Source organism: Arachis hypogaea, chromosome 18, assembly GCF_003086295.3.
Source record: "Arachis hypogaea cultivar Tifrunner chromosome 18, arahy.Tifrunner.gnm2.J5K5, whole genome shotgun sequence".
Classification (NCBI taxonomy): Eukaryota; Viridiplantae; Streptophyta; class Magnoliopsida; order Fabales; family Fabaceae; genus Arachis; species Arachis hypogaea.
This window is the reverse complement of record NC_092053.1, coordinates 30375138-30381094: the sequence shown is the minus strand read 5'-3', so window position 1 is coordinate 30381094 and position 5957 is coordinate 30375138. Positions and strand designations below refer to the sequence as shown.

Genomic DNA, 5957 nt, shown 5'->3' with positions numbered 1-5957 from the left:
TTAATTCAAAAATTTTTCAAGTTGTTACTTGCCTATTAAGAAATGTTCAATCTTTGAATTTTAAAATCATATCTTTTAGTTTCTTGTTAGTCATGTAATCAACTTTAATTTCAAAAATCAAATCTTTTTAATTTCCTTTTCAAATCATTTTTAAATTAAATATCAATCATTCCAATCATATCTTTTTCAAAATCAATTTCAAATTTTTTTCTAACCTCTTATCTTTTCAAAATTGATTTTTAAATCTTCTTCAATTAACTACCTGACTTTTTGTTTGATTTTAAAAGTTTTCTATTTCAATCATATCTTTTTCAAAACCACCTAACTAATTTTCTCTTTCTAATTTTCGAAAACTCCTCCCCACTTTTTCAAAATTCCTTTTAATTAACTAATTGTTTTAAATTTTAATTTAATTTCTCTTTTTTATTTTCAAATTCTAACCAATAATTAAAATAAAAAAAACAAAAATATTTTCCTTTTATTTTAATTTAAATTTCGAATTCTTCTCTCTCTCATCTCTTTTTATTTATTTATTTATCTACTAACACTCCTCTTCCACTCAAAATTCGAACCCCCTCTTCTTCTCTGTGTTCGAATTTTTCTCTTATCCTTCTTCTATTCTTCTCTTCTTCTACTCACATAAAGGAATCTCTATACTGTGACATAGAGGATTTCATACTTTCTTGTTCTCTTCTCTTTCATATGAGCAGGATCAAGGACAAAGGCATTCTTGTTGAAGCTGATCCTGAACCTGAAAGGACCTTGAAGAGGAAGCTAAGAGAAGCTAAAGCACAACTCTCTGGAGAGGACCTAACAGAAATTTTTGAAAAAGAAGAAGACATGGCAGCCGAAAATAACAACAATGCCAATAATGCAAGGAAGATGCTTGGTGACTTCATTTCACCCTCTTCTGACTTTTGTGGAAGAAGCATCTCAATTCCTGCCATTGGAGCAAACAACTTTGAGCTTAAGCCTCAATTAGTTTCTCTAATGAAACAGAATTACAAGTTTTATGGACTTTCATTGGAAGATCCTCATCAGTTCTTAGCTGAATTCTTGCAAATCTGTGACACTGTCAAGACCAATGGAGTTGATCCCGAGGTATACAGGCTTATGCTTTTTCCTTTTGCTGTAAGAGACAGAGCTAGAACATGGTTGGATTCACAACCTAAGGAAAGCCTGAACTCTTGAGAAAAGCTGGTCAGTGCTTTCCTGGCCAAATTCTTTCCACCTCAAAAGATGAGCAAGCTTAGAGTGGAAATCCAAACCTTCAGACAGAAGGAAGGTGAGTCCCTCTATGAGGCTTGGGAAAGATATAAGCAATTGATCAAAAGGTGTCCTACTGACATGCTTCCAGAATGGAGCATCATATGTATATTTTATGATGGTCTATCTGAGTTGTCAAAAATGTCATTGGACCATTCTGCAGAAGGATCTCTTCATCTGAAAACCCTGCAGAAGCTCGGGAACTCATTAAAATGGTTGTAAATAACCAGTTCATGTACACCTCTGAGAGGAATCTTGTGAACAATGGGATGCCTCAGAAGAAGGGAGTTCTTGAAATTGATACTCTGAATGCCATATTGGCTCAGAATAAAATATTGACTTAGCAAGTCAATATGATTTCTCAGAGTCTGAATGGATTGCAAGCTGCATCCAACAGTACTAAAGAAGCATCTTCTGAAAAAGAAACTTATGATCCTGAGAACCCTGCAATGGCAGAGGTGAATTACATGGGAGAACCCTATGGAAATACCTATAATCCTTCATGGAGAAATCATCCAAATTTTTCATGGAAGGACCAACAGAAGCCTCAACAAGGCTTCAAAAATAGTGGTGGAAGAAATAGGTTTAGCAATAGCAAGCCTTTTCCATCATCTTCTCAGCAACAGACAGAGAATTCTGAACAGAGCCATTCTGGCCTGGCAACGATAGTCTCTGATCTATCCAAGACCACACTAAGTTTCATGAATGAAACAAGGTCCTCCATTAGAAATTTGGAGGCACAGGTGGGTCAGCTGAGTAAGAAGATTACTGAAACTCCTCCCAGTACTCTTCCAAGCAATACAGAAGAAAATCCCAAGAGAGAGTGCAAGGCCATAACCATGATCAACATGACCGAACCTGGAGAGAGTGAGGAGGACGTGAATCCCAGTGAGAAAAGCCTCATGGGACATCCTCTGGATAGAAAGGAGTTTCCCTTTGAGGAACCAAAGGAATCTGAGGCTCATACAAAGACCATAGAGATTCCATTGAACTTTCTTCTGCCATTCATGAGCTCTGATGAATATTCTTCCTCTGAAGAGGATGAAGACATCACTGAAGAGCAAGTTGCTAAATATCTAGGAGCAATCATGAAGCTGAATGCCAAGTTATTTGGTACTGAGACTTGGGAGGATGAACCCCCTTGTTCACTAATGAACTGAATGCATTAATGAGGCAGACATTACCTCAGAAGAAACCGGATCCCGGAAAATTCTTCATACCTTGTACCATAGGCACTATGACCTTTGAGAAGGCTCTGTGTGACCTGGGGTCAGGGATAAACCTCATGCCACTCTCTGTAATGGAGAAACTGGAAATCTTTGAGGTACAAGCTACAAGAATCTCACTAGAGATGGCAGACAAATCAATGAAACAGGCTTATGGACTAGTAAAGGACGTGCTAGTGAAGGTTGAAGGCCTTTACATCCCTGCTGATTTCATAATCCTAGACACTGGGAAGGATGAGGATGAATCCATCATCCTTGGCAGATCCTTCCTAGCCACAATAAAAGCTGTGATTGATGTTGACAGAGGAGAGTTTGTCCTTAAGTTGAATGAGGACTACCTTGTATTCAAGACTCAAGGTTCTTCTTCTGTAACCATGGAGAGGAAGCATGAAAAGCTTCTCTCAATACAGAGTCAAACAAAACCCCCACATTCAAACTCTAAGTTTGGTGTTGGGAGGCCACAACCAAACTCTAAGTTTGGTGTTGAGAGGCCACAACCAAACTCTAAGTTTGGTGTTGAGAGGCCTAACCCTACTCTGATTATCTGTGAGACTCCATGAGAGCTCATTGTCAAGCTATTGACATTAAAGAAGCGCTTATTGGGAGGCAACCCAATGTTATTTAATTATATCTATTTATTTTCCATTGTTATTTTATGTTTTATTTAGGTTGATGATCATGTGAAGTCACAAAAATAACTGAAAAATCAAAAACAGAATGAAAAACAGCATTAAAAATAGCTCACCCTGGAGGAAGAGCTTACTGGCATTTAAACGCCAGTAAGAGTAGCAGAATGGGCGTTAAACGCCCAGTCTGGCACCATTCTGGGCGTTTAACGCCAGAAACAAGCACCAGACTGGCGTTTAACGCCAGAATAGCGCAAAAAGCTGGCGTTAAACGCCAGAAACAAGCACCAAGTTGGCGTTAAACGCCAGAATCAAGCAGCAACCTGGCGTTTAACGCCAGAATTGCACTCTAAGGGCGTTTTGCACGCCTAAATGGAGCCGAGATGATAAGTCCTTGACCCCTCAGGATCTGTGGACCCCACAGGATCCCCACCTACCCCACCTCTTCTTCTCTCTCCCTTCTTCATACCTTTTCATAACACTCTTCTCTAAATACCCTTCACCAATCACCTCCATATCTCTTCCCCAAATACCCCTTCACCAATCACCTCCATAACTCTTCCCCAAATATCCTTCACCAATCACCTCATTCACTCTCCCCCAAAACCCCATCTACCTTCAAATTCAAAACCCTATTTCCCTCCCAAACCCAACCCCAAATACATGAACCTAACCCTCCCCCCACTCCTATATATACCCATCATCCCTCCTTCAATTTCACACATCATAAACACCTTATACCCCCTTGGCCGAATTCACCCTCTCCCTCTATCTCCTCCATTTTCTTCTTCTTCTCCTTCATTCTTCCTTCTTTTCTCGAGGACGAGAAAACACTTTAAGTTTGGTGTGGTAAAAGCATTGTATTTTGTTTTTCCATAACCATTTATGGCATCTAAGGCCGGAGAAACCTCTAGAAAGAGGAAAGGGAAGGCAAAAGCTTCCACCTCCGAGTCATGGGAGATGGAGAGATTCATCTCAAAGGTCCATCAAGACCTGACGTGGCAGAAATTGGCGGGTTAAGAAATTATTATAAGAGATACATTGCAAGTACAGTTCTTAACCAACAAAAATCCGCTTATCAATTTAGAAGGGTTGTCACAAAATTAGAATTAAAATACTGGGAGTATGAATCCCAGGTCATCTCCCAACGAGTTGCAGAAAGATGTGCTATTTTATTAATCAGATGTTTTCAAAAATGGTTTTGAGTTTGATAAACAGGAAATTAAATCAGAGAATTTATGTAATTTAAATAAAAATCTTGACCAGGAGTAGATTAGTCGAAAAGTCTATCCTTGTCGGAGTTCTCCCAAGATTAATTGATAATTGAAGGTTGTTCTGCTTAGTTATCATTTACCAGGTAGAGGAAAGTCAAGCGAGTTAGAAGTCTATTTCTATTCACAAGTTCTAATCCTCTCCCTTGGGAAGGATTAGTGTCAGTGACTAGAGGGCGATCCAACAATAAACCCAATTACAATTTTACTCTTGAGCATTCCAACTCAAGGTTCTCCTTTCAATCATCTTCCAATCAAGTTATGGAACTACTCGCTCATTATGAATGTCAACTTCACAAAATAAGAAAGGGAAATAAAGGAAGACATGATAAATAATAATAAAAAAGACCAATTAAAAATAAAAATAGTTCTTGTATTAACAAATTCTAAAAATAATCCAATAGTAATTCTGAACAAATTAAGGATATAAAAGAGTAAGTGACAACTGACAAGTAAGGAAAACAAACTAGAATGATGAAGTCTTGGCGGAGGTAATAACTCTTCTCAATATCCCAATCCAAAAAGCGATAAAAACAAAATCCTAAAAACTATGAATGTGTAGAGAGAAAACCTAGAGGAGGAGTAAAGTCAGATCTAAAAACTAAAAATCATGCGGAATGAATGTCTCTCCGGTCTCTGCATGTTCTCTGGCTCTAATCTGCTTCTCTGGGCTGAAAACTGGGTCAAAACATGGCCCAAAATCGCCCCCAGCAAATTCTGCAAATTCTGCAGATCGCGTACATCACGCGATCGCGTCATCCACGCGTTTGCCTTGCCACGCGTGCGCATCGTCCACGTATTCGCGTCACTCTTACAGTTTTCAATCCATGCGTTCGCGTCAGGCACACGAGCGCGTCACTACGATTTCCCCATTTCGCGCGGTTGCGTGAGCCATGCGTCCGCGTCGCTTCTCGTTGGTCATCTCCTTAATTTCTTGTGTTCCTTCCATTTTTGCAAGCCTCCTCTCCAATTTCCAAGTCATTCATGCCCTATAAAGCCTGAAACACTTAACACAGGGATCACGACATCGAATGGAATAAAGGAGAATTAAAATACATAATTAAAAGTCTCTAGGAAGCAAGTTTTCAACCATGGAGTAATTTTGGGAAGGAATTGTAAATACATGCTAATCATATGAATAAGTGGGTAAAGATTTGATAAAACCACACAATTAAACACAATATAAACCATAAAATAATGGTTTATCAACCTTCCCACACTTAAACATTAGCATGTCATCATGCTTAGTTGAAGGAGATAAAATAAATGAGTAGGAACATGTAAAACTCATGCAATGCAATGCAACCTGTACATATGAATGCAATTATATGATTCTTGTCCACTTGATTAAAAGTAAATAAGCTCTTCAAGACAATCACAAATTGAATTCCACTAATTCAATTCTTATACAGTAAGAACAGATAAAAATGCAAGAAGGTAGCTCATGAAAGCAGGGAACATAGAATTTAAGCATTGAACCCTCACTGATGATGTATGTACACTCTAGTCTCTCAAGTGTATAGGGTGATCACTCTACTCCTCTCTAATCATGCTTTCTAAAATTTGTT

At 38.5% G+C, this 5957-nt stretch overlaps 1 non-coding gene across 1 annotated transcript; it reads right to left on the bottom strand.

Annotated features, from left to right (window-relative positions):
• Positions 1 to 1245: 1245 nt before the first annotated feature.
• Positions 1246 to 1353, bottom strand: LOC112774299 (small nucleolar RNA R71). Its single transcript, XR_003188794.1, has one exon. It is a non-coding gene; the product is annotated as a small nucleolar RNA R71 (small nucleolar RNA).
• Positions 1354 to 5957: the final 4604 nt, after the last annotated feature.